Consider the following 25,111-nt stretch of genomic DNA (forward strand, 5'->3'; position numbering starts at 1 on the left):
GCCAGACCCCAGGCTGCCACGGTGCGCCATCTGCCTGGGGGGCCCCGAACTGGCCCCGTGCACAGGTGGGGCCACCCTGGGGCGCCTGCAGCTCACACAGCCCCGAGCGCTTCCCGTCAGTTAATACCCTACTTAAGCCTCACCAAGAATCAGTTACCATCTACCTGGCCTTCTAACAGCTTGCAGACAAACTGACGGGATTCGGACCGTGCCTCTGTGTTCAGGACACGGCCTCCCCCAGGGGGCGGCCTCCACCTGACCCAGGAAGCTCCTTGTCCCAAAAGCTGCTCTGAGGTTCTGCCGCCGGCTCCTGGCAGGTCCGGGCGCTGCCCTCCGAGGGGCTCAGCAAGCTGTCCTGCAGCGTCCGGCCTGGCCCTCTGCGCCCGAGAGACACTTGTTGAGTGCGTGAGTGAATGAATGAATGAATGAAGCAGGGAGTGAAGGAGTGAGTGTGGGAGAGGTGCGTGTTTCTGCCCAGTGTCCCAGAGCCAGCTTCCCCAGCACAGCCCGCCCGGCTGCCGCGAGCCAATCGGCGCCCGGGCGCAGCCCTGCTGAGACCTGGATGCCAGCCAGGCTAGGACGCAGTGGAGGGGCCACCTCCCACGGCCTGGGGGCTCTGGGCAGAGGGACAGGTCCGGGGGCTCCGCCTGCCCGGGGAAGCACCAACAGCCGACCCTGGCCCAGCGCTCACGAGCGGGCAGCCTGGCGTCTCAGTCAGGCCGAGCCCACGCTGCGTTTGCATAAACAGCAGTGCAGCACTGTTAAGGGAAAGTTGCTATTTTAAATTCCATCTCACGGTAAGTGCACGGTTTTATGTCAGACCTTTTCTTCGAAAAGACATTTGCACATGGTTTTGATGGAAAAGTCCAGATTTAAAGATTAATAAACCACATGGTTGTTTGTTTTGCAGGAAATGAGTATCGACAAAGCGTTTTACCAGGCTGACATTTACCCAAGGCTCGGGAACCTGGTGGGCCTGGCCACGGGGCTGTCCCCTGCCCCTCGTCCAGGCAGAAGCTGGCCCGGTCCTCAGGCCACCTCAGTCCCTCAGGCAAATGCAAGTCGGAGCATCAGGGGACCAGGGCAGGAAGGGCCCTTAGACCTCCCCGGTGTGATGTCCCCTCAGCAGCTGGGGCCTCTCTGGTGCAGAGCCACACGCCGGCCAGGACCCCCGTGGCAGGCTGGCCTCCTCCCCTCCCAGGACCAGTGGCTGGGGCACAGGCACCCTCTCTTCCAGTCTCCAGGGGACGTCCCAGCTGCTGGGACCAGGCTGCTACACCTCGGAGGAAGGCAGATCAGAGGTCACAGCTGTGATGGGGACCCTAAGAAATCAGTCCATGGCCCCTGAGCCCCAAGGACCCACCCCTGACACAACAGGGCTTCCTTGAGGCACCAAAGGGGGCCCAGTCCAGGGCGCCGTCCCCAGCACCTGCCGCGCTGCCACTGGGCCCACCCAACAGCCGTCAGGACAGGTACACTGTCTGTGTGCCCACCGGCATAGGGCCGCAGGCGTCCACACACAGACCTCTGGGTGGGGGTGGGTGGGGGACGAGCTGGTGCCCACAAGCAAGAGGGGGTGCGCGACAGCAAAGGAGCCCCGTCCTCAGTGGAAAAGTGGTCCTGGCGCCCTGTGCACCAGCTAAGAGCCCGACCCTTCCTGTGGACCTGAGCCGAAGGAGAGCCCGCCACCATGCGTGACCTACTCCAGGGTCACCCCAGAGCCCGGCGTCCATCCTTCCACCTCGACCCGCTTTCCTCAACATGCCTCCTCCAATGACAAGATTTCCCGGCACCAGAAGACCAGGGTGGGGCCAGCCCCATGTAGCCTAATCATCTGCACCCCTGAGTTTAAATTGGACAGTCTGGGACCACCGGACCCCTGCACCTGCCCCCCAGAGCCCACCCAACTTGTCTTCCTCTGGCACACACCAGACCTCACACGACCCCCCTCCATTAGAGAGGCGCCTTGGCCTCCCGCCTGCCGGGCACCTCCGTGAGGAGGCCAAAGATGCTCTCACTTGCAGGGAAGCAGAGTTTACGGGAAGTCCAGTCTGTCCGGAAAATCTAGGCGCCAGCCCCTCCTGGGGGCCTCCTGCCGCAGGGAAGTGGTGGAGACAGATGTCCAGCAAGGGTGGGAAGACAGCAAGGAAAATGTTCACAGAAAGACATAAAATGGTGAGCCATAAGGGCCGGCTTGGGCACCTTATGCAGCGCGGCAGGTGCTGGGGACGGCGCCCTGGACTGGGCCCCCTTTGGTGCCTCAAGGAAGCCCTGTTGTGTCAGGGGTGGGTCCTTGGGGCTCAGGGGCCATGGACTGATTTCTTAGGGTCCCCGTCACAGCTGTGACCTCTGATCTGCCTTCCTCCGAGGTGTGGGGTTGGCTGTGTCAGTGCCCTGACCCCACAGACCCCTCCATGGATCCCTGGCCAGGGACATGTCAGGGCCACCACCCTGAGCTGGCTCCAGGGTGTTTAGACAGGGCCCACATGCTTGCTTACATCCCGGAGGCATGACCACATGTGTGGGGAAGCCCGTGCTTCTGCTCCTGGGCTGGTCTGGATGGCTGTGCCCTGGCCACGCCACACCCCCAGTGGCCAAGATGCCGCCCCCTCCTCCAGCCCAGCACCCCTTCCTCCCCATTCTGGCTCAAGAGGTTGGACTGTCATCCTAGGAAAGGGTGGGCCTATTTTTGGCTAAATTGAACAGAATTAAGGAAAGGTATTATTTCAAGACAGAGCATAAGACTTCTGTTTCATGTTTCCAAAAATAAGAATCAGAGAACTGAGTGGCGCCAGGAGTCTGCATTCTTGTGGGTGCTCCATCCAGCCTGTGGTTTCCAGGACGAGAGTCTTGGCCAGGATACAAAACCATGTGAAGGTGGGATAAAGCTGGCCGTGCCTAAGAGGCGCCCCCCGAGAGCCGTGAGGGGAAGAGACAGGACTCACTAGCATCGGGAGACGGCCGGGCAGGGGTGTGCCGGGACCACACCGGGGCCCCAGACCTCCAGGAGTCAGGAACGTGGGCATCCTGCCTCCCCTGCAACCTGAGCTTCTCCTTGTGAGTGGGCGTCAGGAGCCTGGAGAGCCTGCCTGCCACCCACTAGCCTCACTCCTGTGCCCACGGCCTCCAGCGGACAGCACCATGGACAGCACCTGCTGGCCTGGGACCCTGGGACGACCCCCACGGGCTCCGGTCCAGACCTGGAGGGGTCTGCGTGTGGCCTGGACCTGAGCAGGGGGAAAGCCCTGGATAGAACAGGTTTCTCCTCTGTGTCCCTTGAACACGTATGTGCGCACACACACTCCTTTCCAATCCTCTGCCTTCAGGCTGCAATTCACTTCTTACCTGGGGCCTTAGCATACCGGCCTGACCCTCCACCCCATCAGTACTCAGCCCTGCCACCCGGGGCCAGGCTGCTCTCTGACCAGCTGGGATGAGGGTTTTGTCACCTCCCGAATCACATCAGGTCACATTCATCCTGCAGAAGTCAGGTGCACGGCAGAGCTTCCGCGTCCCGAGCGGTGGGATCCTCAAGGGGACAGACCCCCTTCATGTGAAGATTCCCAGGGATCCCATCTCCCACCACCCTCACCGCAGTCCTTGCCCTCTGATAGGACTTTTAAAAGGGGGTGAGGGATACAGTCTGCCGTATAACCAGACAGACAGATTGTCCCTGTGCTGGTGACAAGGGAGCAAGGGGAAATAAGAGGGCAGAGTACAGGCAAACAGCAGCACCGCCCCCCCCAGGGGAACACGTGTGACGTTCCTCAGACACTCCTGGCCGCCCGAGAACAAAGGAAAGGGGTTTAAGTGCTGGCCATGCCGATGTGGGAAACTCAGGCAAACGAAAAGTTAAATTCCCTTACTGCCACAGCCCATCCACAAGTCCTTGAGACCGGCAGAGTGACCTCCCTCTAGGACCTCAGCTGCCTCGATGACGACACTTTGCTGGGGCAAAAGAGAGTCTTAGCTCAACGTCATCCCAACCCCCAGGATCCTGCACGTCTACTTCCTTGATGTCAACTCCCCCGAGTACATGCTGGCGATCACACCCCCAAGCTGATGGCCCCCGACATACATCTGGAGGGTCTCGTGACTGAGGTTTCATTAAATGGTAGTAAGTGGCGCTTCCCTAGCAACAGCCAGCCCCTCAAGGTCCTGGAAACCTTGCTTCCAATATTCCTTAGGGACTTACTCTATCCCTGACCCCGTCGAGCCTGAGGGGATATAATGAGTCACCTGTCACGACCCCAGGGCAGCTCTTCCTGCCCATGGGTGGGTCCTGTCCCCGTGCTTTAATAAGATCACCTTTTTGCACCAAAGACGTCTTCAGGGATTCTTTCTTGGCCGCCGGCTCCACAGCCCCACAATACCCCCAAACCTCATCACTGGCATGTGGAGAGAGACCCAAAGACATCCAGAACTCAGCGTGGGACACAGGGGGCTTGTGAAGAGATGTGACATTTAGTCCCCCTCAGACCTGATGACAAAACAGATTCCCAACACAACACAGACAGGCGTGTGCACACACACTGAACCCACAAGAGCTCTAAACAACGGGTGACAGTGAATTCATTTGTAATTCTACAGCAAGACAGACAAATCCAGAAACCACAGAGGCATCAGTTCAATCATATGCAAGATGACAAAACTTCTGTAGAGAGAAAAAATAAACACTTTAAATCGAAATACTACCAACTGTGAAAGAGTATTTGCAAGAAATATGACAAGGGGGGCTCATTTCCTCCCATCACAGTGAACCTGTAAGATCTGTGAGAAACCCAACTGGACAGGAAAAGAAGCGGGGGCCCCACAGGCAGGTCAGAATGCAACCGTGTCCCCCCTGCACCTCAGCGTAAAGATGTCCACGGACAACACAGAGACCCCATTCTGACCTGTCACAGTGAAAGGTCTGGTTCTGCCTCGTGCTGTTCGCGCTCCTGGTGGGGGTGGGGAGACCCAGCCCTCGCAGGAGCTGCTTGCAGTGGGGTGTCGGGGCACACCCCCTCTTTCGGGCAACAAAGCCACTGCCGTAGCGTCCATCAAGGTCTGTGGGCAGTGCATGCGCAACTACAAAACCCAAATCGCCCGAACGACCCAGGCGCCACAGCCAGTGGTGGTCGCGTGGCTCCGTCACAGCTGTGACGCGAACTTCGTGTGGATGCTGAAAACCAGGCGGATTTCTGTGCCGATAAGACAAGCGCGAGGTTTTCATAAAAGTGCGGAGAACCTGCGGATGGAGGCTCCTTCTGTGTAAACGCACCTCTCGACGCGGGGGGCCCGTGTGTGCAGACACCAGCCCGCGAGTGACCCAGGGGCTTCCCCTCCCCTCCCCGCCCCTCTGCGCGGCTCTCCCACTCACACCCTGCACGTGAGGTACTTTCTCAGGCCAACAGGGATTATCTGGGTCTCAGATGATTTCTTTACGCCTCTCTGTTTATCAAAAACAACAAGCCCTGTTGCACGTGCCCCCCCCCCCCCCCCCCCACCAACTGGACGAGAGAAGTCCATTCTGCCTGCTCTGACGGCCCGGCATGGGGCCCTCGCTCAGGGGGACCAGCTCGGTGGGAACCAGAACCTAGAACCAGTTCCGGGGACTCAGGAGCCCTCGGATCCAGGCGAGGGAGCACATGTCAGGCGGGGCTGCTCCTGCGTGAGTCTCAGGCCGGCTCCAGGGGAAGCCTCTGTCCTTCCGTCTGTCTGTCCGCAGCGCGGTGGAGGGGAGGGGCTGTGCTCTGCACCCAGGCTCGCGCAGCACCAGCACTCGTGGGCAGGCCAGGCTCTAAACCGCGCAGCCGGCCGCCGCACTGTGCTCGGCAAGAGCTCGGGCCACGCTGGAAACGCCACGGGACTTCAGAGGCGCCGATGACCGTGGCACCCGCAGGTTTTGCGGAACCACCTGCCACAGAAAAAAGTGGATCTGTGGCCCCTCCGTGGGCCACGCAACCCCGGCAGAGCCACAGTGCTGGCCAGGCAGTCCCCCAGGCGTCAGCAACGTTGGCCCCAGATGCACACAGCACGGTGTGTTCTCTGTGGCGGCTCTGTGAGGCCTCCTTCCCGGGCTGGGCACCAGCCGCCCCATTGGTGTCTCCTGTCCGTGAACCATGTTGCCCACATCACTCCCGGCCCTTGGCTTCGTCGGGGAAGCCCCCACTTAAGGAAAGAAACAGGAAAGTCAGGGACAGTGAGGCAAATGCAGCGAAGGGCATTCTCGTGGGACCGGGGCCATCAGTTAAACGTCTTGGCCACCTACTGCCACTCCTGCTCGGAGCTCGGCCAGCAGAGGAGATTCTCCACATCCTGTTTACACCAGAGGGAAGGGAGGGCATGGAGCCCCGGGGGAAGGCTCCGGATGGTAAAGCCACAACTCAGCGTGTCCACGACAGGAGGCAGGCCCTCGTCAGCCCCTCAGAGGCTAGGGCCTGAGTCCTCTGCTCCCCCACAAAGGGCCACCGCCAATGTGGACAGCCCACGTGCACCAGGTGCAGGCGTCCCGGGGATGGCGTGGGGTCGGCAGGGTGAGGCACAACCTGTGGTCAGCTGACGACCCGGGGAGCCGGCTGCACTTGCCATCTGGCCAGGGTCTGCTGCTCTGTCTGGAAACCACTGGAAGCAGCTCTGGAAAGGCCCTGGTTCCCTGTGCTCAGCAGCGAGTGGCACGCGGCTGGCAGCTTCAGGGGCAAGGGCAGGTGGTGTTTCTTTGCCGTGTGACCAGGACACCCATTCACCTGGGCTGCAGGCCATGGCCTGAGGCCCGACACAGGGGGGCCGCTGTGCTCACTGGGCGCAGAGGAAGAGGACGAGGGAGCAGTTTGCTCCCTGGAGCAGATCTGGGTGGCATCTGTGGGAGGACAGTCTCCTCGGCAGCTGCAGAAGCAGGGAGCCTCTGGCCGGCTTTCTTGGTCCCAGCGCCTGCCGCAGAGCCGAGGGCCCGGGAGGGGAAAGGGGGATGTAGACAGAGGCTGCCATGGAGATGACCCAGCGCCACAGCGAGTGGGGTAAGCCGATGACGCCTGCTCTGCATGGAAGCCACCAGCTGTCGCCTCCCACCCCTTCGCCCCCATGGGCCCAGATGGCTCCCACTTCTCCCCACACAGTCCCAGGCTGTCTCCGCAGGCCCAGCCCAGACCCCGCACCCCCATCCAAAGGCCAAGGGTCCCGAGTGCCAGAGGTCAGAGGGAGACAGGGACAGACGAACACGCACGCACAGCACACAGCCAGCGCCCAAAGGGCCAGATTCTCCAAATTCTGGGACTTGCTGCTGAGGCCTTTGCAGGCCGACTGAGGAGAAGCATCCTATAGGCACGTAGCCTTTAAGAGGAGACAAGGACCAGACAAGGCCCAAGACCACCCAGACCACACGCACGGGCTTGCCAGGCTGTAGGGGAAACCCAGGAGCATGGCCTTGCAGATCAGGAGGCAGTGGCTCACAATGGAGAACACGGGAAGAGGCAGAGGCAAAGCCATCCCACGCAGACACCACGCTGACCACACGGGCCCTTTGCATCCAGATCAACAGTCCATGGCTGCAGCGCTGGGCCCAGCAGACAAAGACCAGGGACAAATTCAATACAGTCACAGGGCTAAGGTGCTGGGGTGTGCAGTGAAAAAGATTCCTCTCCCTTTATTTTCTAACACGTGGAAATTGATAAACAATTGATAAACAATTAATAGTTGGAGAAAAAGGAAAAACAGAAAAAATAGTGCACCTGTAGATTCAAACGCAAACATATATACAATTATATTAAAGTAAGTGGATTAGTATTCTAACTAAATGGCTGACGTTTTCAGACTGGATTTTAAAAAAGCAAAACTTAATGACGTGTTGTTTAGAAAAGAACTACTTCTTAAAGATATAGATGGCGTAAATGTCAAAGGGTGTAAAATGATATATCGTGCAAATATCAATCAAAAGAAAGCCACATGGTCTCATATATATCAAAGTGAACTTTAAGCCAAGGACTGTTATCGGTGACAAAGAGAGATAGTTCCTAACGACCACAGGACCACGCCATCAGACAGACACGACAGTGCCAGCCATGCACACACCCACCCAGCAACAAAACCAGACAGAACGACAGGAAGACACAGACCAACTGACAGGGTTGGAGGTTTTCTTCTCTTGGTCACAGAGGAGACACAAAACACCGCTACCAGGAATGACAGGGGAGGCATCACTACAGACATTAGGAGAACGACAACTTTATGCCAATGAAGTCACTAGCTTAGCTGAAATGGGCAGATTCCAGTCCTTGAATGGGAATCCAAAACTAACATGGGAAGAAATGGAAAATGCAAATATGCCATATCTATTAAAGAAATTGAGTTTGTAATTAAAATCTTCCCTCAAGGAAAACTCTAGGCTCAAATGGCTTCGCCAATGCACTCTAGCAAACCCTTGAGGAAGTCGTGCAAACTTGTTCAGAAAACAGAAGGGGAGAGAACACCTACAACCCATTTTCTGAGACCAGCATAAACCTGATACCAGAACCGGACAAGGACATTGCAAGAAAAGAAAATCTAGGACAATATCCCTAATGAGCATGGAGATAAGAATTACTGAAGAAATATTAGCAAATTGGGTTCAATGATAGATAAAATCCAACCTAGTGATGCAAGGCTGGGATACTATTCAAAAGACAATGTCATTTACCACATTGGCAGAATAAACGAGGGAAATCATGTGATCACCTCCACAGGAATAGGAAAAGCACTTGACAAAATTCAACATCATTAATGACTTAAAAGCAAAAATTCCCACCACACTAGGAGGAGAAACTTCCTCAACCTGAGAAGGGCATCTTTGAAAAAGCCCAGCTGACACTGTGCTTAATGGTGAAATACTGAACCCCTTCCCCTAAGACCAGGAGAAAGGCCAGGGTGCCTGCTCTCCCACTTCTGTTCAACTCTGTGCTGGGATCCTAGACAGTGTGCTAAGGCATAAAGTTCTAAATGGAAGAAGTAAAATTGTCTTTGTTCACAGATGCCATGATCGTGACATACAAGGTTTTAGGATACAGTTGATGTGCAACATTTTTTAAATTGTATTTGTTTTTTGTTTGCTTTTTTAGAAAAAACACAGGACTACTGCTCCCATTACAAAGGGTAGGTCTTTGCAGGATGAAGGAGGGAATTCTGAGGGTGAGAAGGAGGCCCCTACTTGTCAGGGATGAGTGGGTTCCACAGGACTATGATGACTCAGGCCCTGCACAGGAACTTCTTGGAGATGTAGTAGTCCTTGTCGACTGGGGTGGATTTCTTGCCCTAATGCTCTTGGGGACCTCGGTCCACATCTCCTCCAGCACCGCGTCGCTGTCCCTGTCGCAGGGCGTTCCTACGGCCTGGGGGCTTCTTGTCATTGTGGCCACTGATGAGCACTTGGGTGTTGTTCTTGACTGACTGTGAGTACAGTGAGTGGACCCGGGTTAAACTCTTCCTCGTCCCGCTTCTGCAGCTGCTCCAGGGTCACCTCACTCTTGGGTTTGTTGAGGACACTCATAGTGGTAGTGGCTGTGCTCCTAGGTCAGTGCTGACTCCTCTGCATTGCTTCTGCCTCTCACAACTTATTAAGTATTAAATATGGAGAGAAAATTGAACAAAACTTGTGCAACCCCTTCACTGAAACTATGGAACGAGACAGAAAGTAAAGACCGGAACGGACAGCATGATTTGCTATATTCATGGATTCGAAGACTCAAAATTTTAAGAGGCCCATTCTCTCTGCATCAATCAATAATTTCAATGCAATGCCAATCAGTATCTCGGCCAGCATCTTTTAGGAATTGACAAACTGATTCTAACATATACATGGAAAGGCAAAGAATCTAGAATAGTGAAAACAATTTTGAAAAAGAAGACCAAAGTTGCAGGGCAAACACATCTGCTTTCAAGATGTATTATAAAGCTATAAGAATCAATATGGTACAGTATTGGTGTAAAAGATAAAACAGACATCCCTATTGCAAAAGAAGGAGGAGGAAGAGGAGAAGGAGGAGGAGGAGGAGGAAGAGGGGAAAGGGGGAAGAGCAGAGAGAGGGACGGAGAGAGGAAGAAAGACAAGAAGGAAGGAAGGAAAGAAGGGAGGGGGGAACCTTGGCCCTTACTTCATATTAACACAAAAATCAACTTGAAATGGAACTTTAAAATTAACAGCTAAAACTATAAAAGTTGTAGAAGAAAATAAAGGATAAAATCTTTGTAATCCTGAGTTGGGCAAATATTTCCTAGAAAGGACAAGAAAGGAACAAACCATAGAGGAAGAAATTTTTACTTCATCAAATTTTGACTTATTTTCCAGAATCCTTTAAGAACCAAATTGGAATCAGATATACAGAACTGGCTCCTATAAACCAGCACACAATTGGATTAGCCATAGGGGATGGGGGAAACTTTCTGGGATGAAAGAAATATCCCACACTTGACAGCAGTGGTGCTGACAAAACTGTATACATTTGTCAAAAGTCATTGAATCGCACCCTTTAAAATGATAAATTTTACTTTATGTAAATTACAATTCAGTAAACTGAATTCAAAAATTAACTGCTGGGGCACCTGGGTGACTACACCCACTCTTGACCTCAGCTCAGGTCTTGATCTCAGGGTCGTGAGTTCAAGCCCTGTGTTGGGCTCTGCCCTGGGCATGAAGGCTACTTAAAGTTTTTTAAAATTATATCTCTATGTAGTAGTAATTAAAAACCCAAAAATAAAACTATAAAAAAATTAGGCCCCTTATGACAGCATCAAATAAACAAAATGCTTGGAAATAAAATTAATGAAAGATGCACAAGGCCTGCATACTGGAAACTCCAACCCATTCCTCAACAAGAAATAAATAAATGGTGACATATACCATGTTCATGGATTAGAGGGCTCTATATTATTAAGATACCCATTTTATCTAAAATTGATATACAGATATAACATAACCTCAACAAAATCTCGGCAGACTTTTTTGTAGATTGGACTCAAAATTTATACGGAAATACAAAGGCTATAGAATTGCCAAAACAATTTTGGTAAATGAACAAAGCTGGAAGACGTACACTATCTCTTTTCAAGATTTACCATAAAGCTGTAACAATGAAGAGAGTGTATCACTGGTATAAAGAAAGACAAAGACAGATCCCAAAACAGACTCACACATGCAGATCAAATGACTTTTGACAAAGGTACCAAAGTTATCCAATGAGGAAAACAAAGTCTTTTCAAGGGATGGTGCCGGAAGAATTGGGTATCCACATGGGAAAAACCAACTCCCTACCTCATGCTCTGCACAAAAATGGGTCAGAAGTTGGCCCTAGACCTAAACTTGACTCAAAGGTAGACAAGAATTTCAGACAAGACAGAGAAATCACCAACCAGAAGGGAATGACTGCTCATCTAAAAAGAACATTGAGGGGAAGAACAGGCCAACCACAGATGGGGAGAAAATATCACAACACATCCACCCATCAAAAGACCTGAATCCAGAATGTCTAAAGAACTCCTTTTAGAGAGCTCAGTATTCATACAGAACTCAGTGTTAACAACGCGCGCACACACACACACACACACCAAACAGGCAAAAGACTTCAACAGACCCTTCACACAGCAAGCTGTACCAATGGCCAATCCGCAGATGAAAAGGTCATCAATACCATGAGTCATCAGGGGAATGCAAATGTTCCCAACACCCAAATTTCTCTTTGTTCATCATTTTTGCAACACTCATCGTCTGCCAATGTAAGAAGCATAATTTTCTTGATGATTGTATAGTTCTCCATGACGATTAGATTTGGCCGTGCCTACTGGAGAGATCCTGCCGAGCCTCGAAGACACCAGCCGGCCGCCCTGCGGGCCAGCAGATGCCTTTAACCCAGACCCCACGAGCACCCCCAGGGGTCCGGCCAGAAAGGAGAGCAAGTCTGGGCCACGACTGCCCCTGCACAGTCCAGAACGTTCCCTGAAGGTAGACCTGGCGTGTGTGACACCCATCGGGTCAGAAAGACTCCAGCTGGGGTTGGTCTGAGCACTTCCGGGTCAACTCGCACATTCCCTCCTTCCGCTCAGTCGGCTTAAATGCAACAAGCAAGGCCCTGGGAGCCCCCGGTAAATACAGTGTGGTCCTGCCCTCGCGGCATCGCGGGCACTGGAGAAAGATGCACATTCCGGTGACAGGAGACTCCTGGAGAGGGTCTCTGTCTACTGTGCAGGCTTGCGTGCACACGCACACGCACGCACACGCACAGACCCGCAGCACACACAAGAACACCATCTCCCAACAGAAAGCTGCTTTTCTTGGGCCGTCCGTGCTGCTGTCTGTGAGTCTGGCTTCCACGAGCCCCCAGGAAATCGAAAGCCCCCTGAGTCCCCGACCCAAGGCCGTGGCCATGTCCTGTGTGCTGTGCCCCGAGGCTCTGAGGCCCAGGCTGCTGGCGGGCCGACCCAGGGTCTGGGAGCTGAGGCACCACCAGTCACAGGGCGCCGAACCACCAGCTCCCACCTCACTACTCGCGTGGAGGACGGCTCTCTTTGCCGTAGGGCTGCCGTCCACTCACCAAGGGGATGTCAACGGCACCTTCATTGGAAACGGAGACACTGCAAGATTGTGTAATTAACAGAGCCTTTCGGGACGTTTCAATTAACTCAGTCTGCAGATGAGCAAACTCCTGTTCTCTGGAGCACCGAGATTTTTTAATTAAAAGGAATTTGAGATAATTTTGTAAAGGTTTCTTGGATTCCACTGGACACGCCCACAAGGGTCTGAAGGCAGGTGGCCCCGCCTTGTTCCAGGTGACCACGGTCCCCTCGGCTTTCTTGGCCTGCAATGCCCTCCCTCCAAGACTGCACACGTGGGCCCGAAGATGCGCATCATCCCAGCAAGAGGGTGGGCTCAACTTTCCGAGGACTGAGGAGCCCTGTCGGCCCCGGAAGTGATAAGCCCACAGGTGTGCTGGGCTGCACAAACCTTAACTTCCCGGCCCCAAGACACAGCTCTGCCACCCTGCGCACGGCCATGGGGACGCTCAGCCTGCGGACTGGGGGTGCTGTCAGCACGGGCTCTGCGTCCACCTGTGCGCACAGGACAGCCTTTCCTAACCTCGTGTCCCAGCGAGACAGACATGGGCCCTGGCAGGCAGGCGGGGGGAGGGTCCCCCAGCACTGGGCCTCTCTCAAGATCCAAGGCTCCCTCTGCAGGGGTCCAGGGGGCCCCGTCGAGACAAAGCATCTCCTGGGCCCCAGACCACTCCAGCTGCTTCCTAAAGACACAGGAGCCAGAACATTGGGCAGCAGCCCACGAAGGCTGCTACCGCGAAGTCCAGCAGCACCATGCACGGCACCCCCTCCACGGGCAGGAGGTGCCCACATGGAGTGGACAGCTAAGGCGAGCACAGCCCAGGACACTTGTCAGCCAAGCAGGGGCCGCTCCCACACACTCCCACACACACAGGCATAAATATATCCTTATATACTCACTCTCTCTCTCTCTCTCTCTCTCTCTCTCACACACACATACACACACACACACACACACACACACACACACACACTGCCAGGCCCATGGGCAGGGACTCCCAGAGACGCTTTGGAAGGGACACCAACTCCCCCAGACCCTCAGCCATGCCTCAACTGCATTTCCCAGCCAGTGGTCACAGGAAACTCAAGGCTCAGTGCTCCCAATGGCTAGCACTGTGGTTCTCAGCAGGGGGCAGTTACCCCCTGGGGACACGTGGCAATGCCTGGATGTATGACTGACTGTCACAAGTGTGGGGGGGGGGGGGTTGCTGCTGGCACCAGTGGGCAGAGGCCAGGGATGCTGCTAACATCCTGTAGTGCAAGGAACCGCGCCCCTCCCCCTCCAAGAACGACCCGGCCCGGATGTCCACGCTGCAGAGCCTGCCTGGCTTAGAGCTGGCCCCTGCTCCACCCTGCACAGGGCAGCCCCCGCCGGCTTGGCCTGTGGAAGTCCAGGGGACCCTGTGGTCAGAGCCGTACCCAGCTGAGGCCCCAAAGCCGCCCTGCACACCAGTGACCGCCCCAGAAGGCACGGGGACCCTGTGCGGAGGGAGGCGGCTGTGGCCCCGGACACGAGGCACACACCTGCTCACCAGCCGGGTTCTCAGCTCCCGTCAGATGTGCGTTTCATAAGCAGCCCACACGCAGCCTCTCCAACCCAATTCAGGGAAAGGGCTTTTGGGACAGCAGCACCCGCATCTGCCCAAATTCATCCATCACGTTCAGCCCGAAGGCAAGCGCAGCCAGTCTCCTGTGTCTCCAATAGCCAGGACAGCCACTCCCACCCCTGTGCCCCATTCCCCGTCCCCTGCAGGCCCTGCCCTGACTTCTCCTAAAGCCCAGTGTCCTGAGCCTGTTTGTCCAAGTGACCAGGCAGCTTCACCTAACTTCTCTGACGGCCTGGAACAGAACACACGCCCCCAGAGAAGACGGAACAGAGTCATTCAGAACCGAAGCCAGGGTCTGGCCGTCCAGAGGGCTCTGCTGCTGCCAGCTGGGGACGGGGGAGGGCAGGGGGCAGGGCCAGAGGGCCCGGACTGCCACGACAGGGCACTGAGTGGGCAGGAGCCATGCCGGACACACCGGCTGGTTACACCTGGCCCCAAGGAGGGCTCGGGCCTGGGGGCACCAGAACTTGGTTCTGAAGGGGCCGAATCTGAGAGTGTGAGACATATCAGTGGTAGTGTCGAGTCAGAGACTGGACAGAAAAGTCCGCAACGTGGGAGGCAGGTCCCGGCTGGAGATATAAATTTGGGAGTCGGCATATGGATGACATTTGAAGCCGTGAGGCGGCCGACGTGTGAGTGTAGTGACGCACAGTGGGGAGAGAAGGACCGGCCGAGGGGCCGAGGAGAAGCCAGTGGCGGCACCCTGGGAGCCACAGGGGGGGGAACGACTCTGGGCGGCTCCACGGTGCCAGGTGCTGCCACGGGTGGAGGACGAGCAGGGCCGGGGCTGGACGTCACTGGCAGCCACGTGGAGGGGACCTTCCCCCGGGCGCGGGGCCGCGGGTTCCCGGGAGCAGAGAGGCAGGGACGAAGAGCCCCTGATGAGTTTTGCTGGAGACGGGGAGCAGCGCACGTGCAACGCCTACAGGACGCCTGCACCACGAGGGCCCTGGGGACACAGAATCACGTGGCTCCACCCTGGCCACCCTCAGGAGCCGGTGACGCAACCCGTCAACACGCACGAAACCTGAGCTGAGCTCAACGCAGGGCTCGGCTGAACCCGGGGGGCCCGGGGGCTCCGCCCGCCCGTCTCCGCTGCAGCCGTGGACGGCTCTTCCCGCCCCCACAGAGCCTCTGAGACGTCCTGGGGCAGGGACATTCTGTCAGGCCTACACCTAGGAACACATCCTGGGTTGCAGGGTCACTGCCCCCCAGCCAAGGGCCAGTAGGAGCCATCTGAGGCTGGACACTTCTGGCACGACGGGGGCCCCGGGCCGTCTCAGCCGGACGGTATTTGCGAGAAGGGCCGGGGAGGTTTGGGCTCAGTGCGGCGGCACGGGGACGTAGGGGGCAGCGGCCTGGACACTGTCAGGGTGCTTGGACAGCTTTAGGGCTGGGCACCCTCGTAGCTCGTCCACAGAAGGCGGGGGGTAAACTGGGCGCAGAGCTGTGACTGGCAGAGCCGGGCAGGGGGAGTCTGGCCATTTGGGCTTGGACAACACTCGTGACGTGCCACGGAGGGCTCTTGTCTCTGTCTTGGCCCATCACGGTCGGACGTGGGTGTTCTGTGATATCGTTTACGTGCGACACAAGAGCGCCAGGGCCCGGCCGCGTGCCAGGCCAGCTCCAGACGTGAAGGCTGGGCTCTCTCTGCCACGTCCCGCCGAGCAGCTTCTGAAGTAGTTGTGTGAATTCACACTCCCTCTGCCCGGGGCGTACAGAGCAGGTGCACACTGAAGATACTCAGCTCGCTGAAGGAGGTGATGGGCACACACCAGAGCCCGTGCTTCAGAGAGACGGTCCTTTCCCAGGAACAGAGAGCACCCCCGGCACTGTCCCCTCCCCGACAGGAAGACCCGGGCTCCCTGGAGAGCTGACTGATTCCAGCACTGGGCCAGGGGACAAACCTTGTGGGGCCAGAAAGGAAGGGCTCAAAAGGCTGCAGGAACAAGAGAAGGGCGACGGGGCGTGCCAGGGGCACGGGAGCCAGCCGAAGGCCAGGCCAGAGCTACAGCAACAGAAGTGACAACGAAGTCACACTGGATTATAACCCAAGGGCCCCACTAACACCCTTGCGTCCAGACTAATATACGTGAATGACCCAACAACCACACAAATGGGGAGGAGAGACAAATCTGTGCAGAACGTAGACGCCTCCCCCTCCAGGATGGGGGGCCTGACACCCACCCCCTAAGCGTGGGTGGTGCGTGGGGACTGCCGACAGGACAGTCCCTGACGGCGGACGCTCCTGAGTAGGAGGCCGCAGCCACGGGGACAAGGTCAGAGCCCCGCTGGGCTCGTCCCACAGACCCATAACCCAGTGGGACCCCGACATGCTATAAAACACCTGACCAGCTCTCCTCAAAACCACCGAGGTCATCAAAAACCAGGAAAGGCTGAGAAACTGTCGTGGCCCAAGAAATGTAAAGAAAGACACGTCACGTGGAACCACGGAACGGAAGAATATCAAGTACAGACGGGAAACCTGAATCAACTATGGGCCTCCGTTACTCAGTTGTGACTGTTAATTCCACGTGTCAACTCGATTGGCCACGGGCGCCCAGATCACACACTCTCCCGGCGGGTCTGGGCGTGTTTCGGGTGATGCCAGCACTGCAGTCCGTGGATTCAGTAAAGCCGACCCCCACCCCAGCGAGTGTGGACATCGACCAATCCACCGAGGCCCTGATGGGGGAAGGGTGGACTCTCCCTTTGTTCCTGCCTCACCTTCCGGGACGGCTCGTGTCATGTTCTGCTCTCGGACTGGGAGCTGCCCACGGACGCGGACTCAGTTCCTGGGGTCAGCCGGCCCACGGCTGACTGTATCCTGCTTGGGCTGCGTAACTGTGCGAGCCCCCGGTCTAAATAAATCCCCCAGTACACACACACACACCCCCGCATGCACGTGCACACACGCACACACCACACTCCCGTTCTGCAAGTGCACCCCCCCCCCCCCCGACAGCCCTGACTACTATGGGGTCAGGTCACGGTGGGCTCACCAGGTGTGGCTGTCTGACCCTCCACCCCAACACAAGACACTGATGTTCGTGGAAACCCGTGGTGACGGTTCGTCACACTGCCTTCAGACTGTGCTGCAAATCTACAATATTCTCTCTCTCTTTTTTTCTTAAAGTAGGCGTCACGCCCCTGAGATCAAGACCTAAGCTGAGATCAGGAGTTGGACGCTCAACCCACTGAGCCACTCAGGGGCCCCTAAAATACTCCAAGTTTACAAGAAAAAAGTTTTGAAGAAGTACCACACGCTTCATATGGATCCAAGCATGGATCGGAAGGCGATACGGAAAACTGCAGGTGGTTGTTATATTAGTGCTGAGGTTACATAAGACGCTGAATTTCTTAATATTTTTTCTTGTCACTTTTTGTTATATAATAAGAAGCTATAAAGTTTTTTTTAAAAAAAAGGAGCGTCTTGGCAACAGCGTCTGGTGGCTACATGAGCAGCCACGTAATTTGTCACACAAACCAGGACACGTCTGACAGTGACAGGGAGGCCGTTAATCACTACGCCCGACCAACCAGCAGGAACCGGAGTTGTGCGGGGTACAGGGTCATAGCTGTGTCCTCCCTAAATCCCTGCGCATCGTGGCCCCAGAGCAGAGCCGGGTCAGTGGGGAGGCTTTGTCAGAGGCACCGAGACGTGACATTGGTGTCCGGGGGCCCTTCTCAACCTTCTCGACCCTGTGAGCCCGCACAGCCAGCCCACCCATGGCCGACCACGCACTCTTGCCCAAAGCACCCTACAGGGGTGGGGGAGGGCCACCCCAGGTTTTCCAGCTGCTGAATGTGCCACGGGGCCCCCAGCCCAGGCATGAACTGCTCGCGCACGTGTGGACGGGGACCCCCTCTCTTTGTGGCTTCCTTCCTGTTTCCCTGTCCCCCACCCTCCCAGTCATGTGCTAATTTTGCAAAGCATCCTTTCTGCCGAGGAGCTAAAATACAATTTCAGAAACACACGTCGACCTTGATTCTAGAAGAAAAGGAGAAAACAAAAGAACTGGGGACAAAGGAGAGACACGACCCAGGACAGCCCAAGTGGGTCCCTGTGAGCTTCCCGGAAAAGTCCCCAGGGCCAGGTGGGTCACAGGCGCTGGCAGGTGCACAGCCCGCAGGCTGCCTGGGCTCCATTCTTCACACTCAGGAGGCGCTCGCTTCCCCTCTTTCTTCCTGTTTGTTTCTGAGACGGACGGCACTTCCCCGGAGGCTGAGTTTCGAGGCAGAGAACCGAATTCCGCGAGTGTCCCAGGGATTCCCGGGGCTCTGACACAGCGACCGGCTCTGCTGGGTGGTGCTGGGTCCTCTTGCCACACTGGCACCCTGCGTGGCCCTGGGGCCGAGGTGGCCAAGAGGGCGCTCACACAACACGGGGAAGGCAGGCCTCTTCCCGAGGTGGCCGTGGGCAGACACACTGAGGGGCTTCCGGCTCGTCCCTGCCGGCCACCCCCGTGTGCGTGCTCTCTCCTGAGCCTGAGCGGGACCTGCTCCAGCCATGCAATGTGGCGGAGGGACAGGGTGCCCGTCCACACCCACCGCGTGCCTCAGCCCCCGTGCGCTGGGCTCCATCGGCCTCGGCGCTCTCGGGAGGAAGTCCCACTCCCCCACGGCAGACACCTGCGGACACGGAGGAGCCCCGAGACCACAGACGATAGGCCCGCGCAGCCGCTGATGATCCCTTCAAAGGGTGGGGCCCGATTCCCTCCCCTTGAGTGTGGGCTAGACACGGTGACCCACTTCCGGCAAGTGGCCTAAGGCGCCAGGGACGGCATGTGACTTCGGAGTGTGGCTTGCTCCTCTCTCCCGGCTCGCGGAGAGGCTGGCCGCCGTGGCGTGAGGCCACGCAAGCAGCCCCACGGAGAGGCCCACGCGGTGAGGGGCTGGCGCGGGAGCAGGGTCCCCGCCCGTCAAAGCTGCAGACCGTGCAGGTGCAGCCACGGCTCCCGGCTCCCGGGGGGCCCGGAGCCAGACGCCCCCGGGAGAGCCGCTCCCGACCCCCCAGCTCACAGAAATGGAGGTGACGGCACGTCTTAAGGCCTGAGGTTTTGAGGTGGTTTGCTACATCACAGAGAACAGGAACAGATAACACACAGCAGGCGACAGCCTGAGCCGCGACCCCCGGGGACGTGACGTTCGGCCTCCAGGCCTCTGAGCCGTTCCAGCTGGGAATGAGGCACCGTGTACGTGAGCAAGGGAGCCACCGCGGATGTCCTGGGGGACCCGTCCCCACCGGACCCTGGCCAGTCCGAGAAACAATAAGAAGAGGTGTGGTTAAGTCACTGAGCTTTGGGGCCCTTCGTCGCCGCAGATGAGTAACTGACGATGGGCCCCGCGGGCACAAACAGCGACCAGTCTGAGAGACTCGGTGCCGAGACCCTGCCCCGCCCCCAGGGCTCCGGGTCGCACGTGGCCAGCCAGGTCCCAGGAGAGGCCCGGGTCCTGGGGGAGGCAGCCGATGGCACAGCAGACCCCTCCTCGCCCCGACGCTGCCACAGGCACGAAAGAACAAAGGCCACGCTTGCAAAGGCCCGAGTGTCTGTGCCAGGCCTGACACGCTCCCAAGGAAATCGCAAAGTCGTCTGTGTCTTGCTTTTGTGACCAGTTCCACCTCACGCATACAAAGCATGAGGAGTCATGATGTGAATTCTGAGAGCGGAGACCTTTCTAAAGTCAACTTCTGAAATCGCTGTGAGAAATTGAATGTACTCAGCTCTATTTTTAATAAATTGGGGGCGACACTGACTCCCACCCACACCAGCTCCTCGGTTTCGGAGCCTAGATAACAGCCAGCCAGGATTTCGCAGGATCGACGCGGGCCTGTGCCGGAGCCTCCGTGGGCTCCCAGGCACACGCGGGACGTGGCGGGGGGAGGAGGGGCCTTCCCACAGCTGAGTGGAGCCAGGCAGGGAGAGCCCCCAGCGGTCAGCTGCCTTGGTTTTTAAAGTAATAGATTTTAGGTCAATGACAAAAAACATTTTTTGATGAAGCAGGCATCCCAGATTTTAAAAATAACAATAATTGTATTAATTACAGCTTCTCCCAAGTTGTCTCAAATTCTGATCATGGAAATCACTCCGCGTTTGGATCCAGCCAGTGTTTGGGGAAGCAAAAAGTAGCCCAGCGTGTCCTGCGGGGGCCCGGCCGGCTCGCACCCCGAGAGGAGCTCGGTGTCCACCCGCCTTGGGGAGAAGGAGCAGAACAGAGGAGGCCTGCGCGCTGGACGGTGAGGACTGACCGTTTGTGGGAACACCAGCCAGCAGAAGGAGCGCTTACCGAAGCTGTGTTTGTGTCCGTGGTCACACACAGGTTGCGGAATGAGGCAGGTGTGAGGAAACACACGGTCGACCTATTCGAAGTAAGGAAGAACGACGTGCACAGGAAGGACAGTGACCCCAGCCCCAGGGCCAGGCCCTTCACTAAGGTCAATGCCACATTTGACTGAGCTTCCTGTGGACGGGGAGCCGGGCACAGGCCCTTAAAATAAGAACCAACCGGCCCCAAAGAGGACCAGAGGGGCTGTCCCAGGCCCCCCAGGAGGGCAGAGGGCTCCCGTCAGCTCCCCAGCAAGGCCCTCGGGTGTGGGGCTGGACCGCCAAGCTCCCAGCACACACCGGAAGGGAGCCAAGCAACCTCTGGGACACGCGAGCCCTCGGCACCCGCCAAGCAGTCGGCTCTGGGACCAAGGACACGCACACAGGATCGGGGAGCACCTAGATGTCCCTTAGCAACCCCCACTGGTACACTTGCCCGGCACGCCTGGGGAGGGATCAGAAGGAAGACGCCAAGTCCCCACTTAAGAAAAAGGAAGACGGTGGAAATGTGCTGTGGTTACGTGTGCCCCAGGCCGTACCTGAGACGGATCACGAAGAAATAAAGACACAACTGAAAGAGACATGGGGCCATCTCATAACCAGCAGCTTCACGGTAAGAGCCAGCTTGTGTCCAGGGCCGCTGTGGGCTCCCGTCCAATGCCCGTCACCCAGTACGCCGAGCCCCAGGGGACTCTGCCCTCAGCATCTGGGCCTGCTAAGCCCTCCGTGCCCAAGGTGCGTCCCAGGGCAGGCGGCAATGGCACCGCCTGGGAGCCGGTTGGCAATGCAGACCCTTGGGCCCCACCCCAGACCTGCTGAGTCGGAATCTGCCTCTTCACAAGGCCCCCGGGGGGGTTGCGGCCCAGGACGGCTGGGCCGCCCTGACCCTGTTCAGAATGAGTGACCCTCCACAGCTTTGCCACCCTCAGACCCTCATCCTCAGACAGTAGCCCCGAACAAAAATTACCCCCGCGCATTCGTACATTACTTCTCAACTGGAAAGCTGGGTGGTTAAATTTTTAAAAGAAAATCGGCTTATTTATAGCACTTTAAAACACACAACCAGATGGACAGGCGTGCAGAGATGACGTGACGGTAGGTCCCAAGTCCATTCTGAGACCAGCCTTGTCAGCCACGGGAGAGAAACACGTCAAGCTCCAGGGCTGCCTAAACGCCCTCCAGGACACCCAGTGCTGCCCCCCCAGAACCCCAGAAATCCAGGAACGAACACGCAAGGGGGCTTTCCAAAGGGGCCACGCGCCCTCCTACCCAACCTGAACCAAATGCCCGCCCCACACCAAGGGCCTCTGCATTGCCCTTAACCAGCCTTAACCAGCTGGTCAAGGACCCCAGGGTCCCAGGGTCTGCACCCACAGGGCTTCTGGCCACCAAGGCCCCTGCCACGTGGGGAGGATGCGTGAACCGCCATTAGCCCAAGTCTGGGCCCCACAGGGAGCCACCGCCCGGCCCCCCACCCCCTCTTCCCGGTCAGGAGGGAAGGAAAAAGGTACTTCCTGAAACTCAAGTCTATGCCCCCTGCAAACAGACTCTTAATAAGGAGGGGCCGGACTGACCCCCACAAGGGTGGCCCCATGAGCACTAGCAGGCCGCCACCCGTGTGCCCCACCCCGCTGCTCTCGGCCCTGCAAGCTCTAGACAATACAAAGGAAAAGTGGGGCACACGCACCGTAGAGTAGTGGACAACCCTTCTTTGCTGCTCGTGTGACTGGCCACCCAGAAAACCCAAGCACAGAAATCAAAACCCTGGGAACCGGCAAGGGTCTCAGCAGAGTGGCCATTTCCAGGATGAATAGTTTCAAAAGTAAAGTTTTGGGGTGCCTGGGGGGCTCAGTCAGTTGAGCGTCTGACTTCGGCTCGGGTCATGATCTCGCAGTCTGTGGGTTTGAGCCCCCCCGTCAGGCTCTGTGCTGACAGCTCAGAGCCTGGAGCCTGCTTCGGATTCTGTGTCTCCCTCTCTTTCTGCTCCTCCCCACTCGTGTTCTGTCTCTCTCTCACACCCAAAAAATAAACATTAAAAAAATTTTTTTAAACAATGAAATAAAAAGTAGAGTTTTCCTTCATTCCAGCACTAACCAGTGTGGAAAGATCCTGTGCACAGTTCACCGAAGCCCAGCAGCGAACACACGATAAAGGGCATTTAAACTTAGAAGCACCCTAAGTGAGCCCACAGGAGGAAGACCTTCTCGCTGCCATCAGATGTTGTTCCAAATGGACTGGAAGTTTCCATATGAAGTACCGGAAGGCAGCGCAGGTGCAGGTTTATAAACTGGGAACGGACGACAGTAACACGACACCAAAGCCAGGACCTGCCAGGAAGGAAGCTATTGATGAATCCGACCACACAAAAATTAAACACATCCATACAAAGAAACCCCCAGCAACACTGCAAGATAGGTGGCAAATGTGCATAGGGGCTGTTCGCGGGTGAGGCCATGTGCACGCGGAACAGTGAAAGGAAACAGGACAGCAAAGGTCCCAGTGGGAGGCCCGCGATTCACAAGAGACAGCCGCCCCAGAGATAGAAAGCAAAGAGATTAATTACCAGTCTCATTGGCAGAGAAACTCCAAGCATTAATACAATCTTTACCTTGCGGACCGTCAAAAGTGTAAAACATCTCCGCCAGCCCAAGTTGGTGAGGACTCAGGGAAAGAGGGCTTTGGAGCACACAGCGAGAACAAACCACCACGGCCTTCCGTCCCGGCTGCTCCGTGGAAGTCTCTGCCCTCTCGCCCCTCCCCCGGGTCCCTCCTGCCATTCAGTTTACTCATTCACATTTCCTGTCCACTGTCGGTCTCCCCACTGCCCCCCCTGTCTGGTTACCCTACATGCAGCAGCCATACCCATTTGGTCACCAGCATGTAAGGCGCAGCCCCGACGGCAGCTGGCTCACAGAGGGCCGTTCGAATCGAGGCCAGCCGGGCAGACGTACCAAGATGCCTTAGGTGGACACTCTTGTGTGTGTCATTCCCAAGTGCATGAAGCTGAATGCACAGAGATGCGTGTGCTGAGCTGTTTATGATATTCACAGACAGGGAAACACCCCAATGTCCTACGATAGGAAATGAAGTAAATAGGGAATGTGGTATCTACACAGAGGAGTTGTCTACACAGAGGAGAGCCGAAAGGCAGGGACTCTGGGACCTGACGACCCATCAAAACCACCAGCAGGGCCTAAAGACTAGCGGTGCTGAGCTCTGCCCCCACCCCCACCCCACCCCCACCCATCCCGACAAACTCAACTTGAATCTCCGGGGGGTGGGGCCCAGCCAGCCTGGTGGTTAAGGGCACCACGGAGTCTAGCTCGTGGCCACTTTTGAGGACCACGGTGGCAAATCTAGCCAACAAATGATACTGTACATCTATCAGGTATCTGCCACATATCGCTGAGTAAAAAAGCAGGTTACGACAGATCCACATATGGAACACGCTCCCATTTCCGTATCAGAGGGAAAAAGTGTGCTCCCACACGGCTGCACGCGTGAGAATGCCCCTAAGGCAAGGCTGCAGAAGATGTCCACCGTTGGCCGCGGCGGGCTCTCGGGGCCAAGGATACACGTCTGAGTCTTCCCGTTGAGGACAATTTCAGGAAAAACAGGAAAGCATACACATTTATTTATTTTAATGCTTCTTTAATTAGAAAAAAAAAAAAACCCAAAGGCTTTTTTTTTTTTTTTAAGAAAGGTGGCTTGAGAACCTGCTGGCCTCCTGTCCTGGCAGGCTGTCCACCCACCCAACAGACACGGGCGAGGCATTCTACGGCCTTCAAGGCTCCCTTATTCCCGGTTTTCTTGGGGGAAGCAAACCTTTGCAGTGACTAGGTACTTACTCCCCTCCACTAAGCTAACGCCACACTGGGCTTGAGAAGGCCAGGTGCCCCCCCGGTTATGGAGCTGCTCAGCAGGAAGGAGCTGGAGCCCCAGCCCCCACCCCATGGCCTCCAGCTCAGCAACCGCATTCCACTCGGGGACACCAAGACAGTGAGAGATGAGGGGGCTGCGGGACGGCTGCAACTCTGGGGCAGAGAGCAGAAGAAAGGCGGGTCCCCAGCAGGGTTCAGCTCCGGAAATCCAGGGCTCCCAGAAGTGGGCGAGGGATCTGAGGCGTGGGGTCACGGGTGCAGGGAAAGGGGCCCCGGTCCGGTGTGAGAGGCGCACAGAGTTTGAACACGCGGCCGGCACCCGCCAAGTGAGCACAGGGTTCTCGGCGCCGCAGGACCCACAGGGACGAGGACACTTAAGACTTTCTATATCACAACCACGCTTTTTAGCTGGGATTTACCTGGCACTCTGTTAAACTGCCCTCTTTTATTCTTTTTTTTTCCGTTTTTCTGCACACCAAACTTGATACATTAATCAGGAGTTTTAATCCAAAAAATTCACCAGAAGGTCTTCCGTTGCCATAGCAACCGTCCAGTCCCAGCAAATGCACGTCTCCAGCACAACTCGGCCGCCTCTTCCAGCCGGCTCTGCAGCGGGGCCGGGAAAGTCATGGAACCGCTGTCTGGAGGGGCCGGGAGACAGCTGGGGTTCAGGGGCCACAGCTTGCGTCCCGACTCTCCTTCCTCCTTTCCAAACCCCACTCCTTCCATCTAAATAACGCCA

General features: G+C 56.6%; 1 protein-coding gene and 1 pseudogene across 2 annotated transcripts in view; both read right to left on the reverse strand.

The window, feature by feature from the left end:
• Nucleotides 1-25,111, reverse strand: part of STK32C (serine/threonine kinase 32C) — a 78,569-nt gene that overhangs the window by 51,129 nt on the left and 2,329 nt on the right. The window lies entirely within an intron of this gene.
• On the reverse strand, nt 8,931-9,746 carry LOC131493603 (small nuclear ribonucleoprotein Sm D2-like; annotated as a pseudogene).

The sequence above is a fragment of the Neofelis nebulosa genome, chromosome 13 (assembly GCF_028018385.1).
Source record: "Neofelis nebulosa isolate mNeoNeb1 chromosome 13, mNeoNeb1.pri, whole genome shotgun sequence".
Classification (NCBI taxonomy): Eukaryota; Metazoa; Chordata; class Mammalia; order Carnivora; family Felidae; genus Neofelis; species Neofelis nebulosa.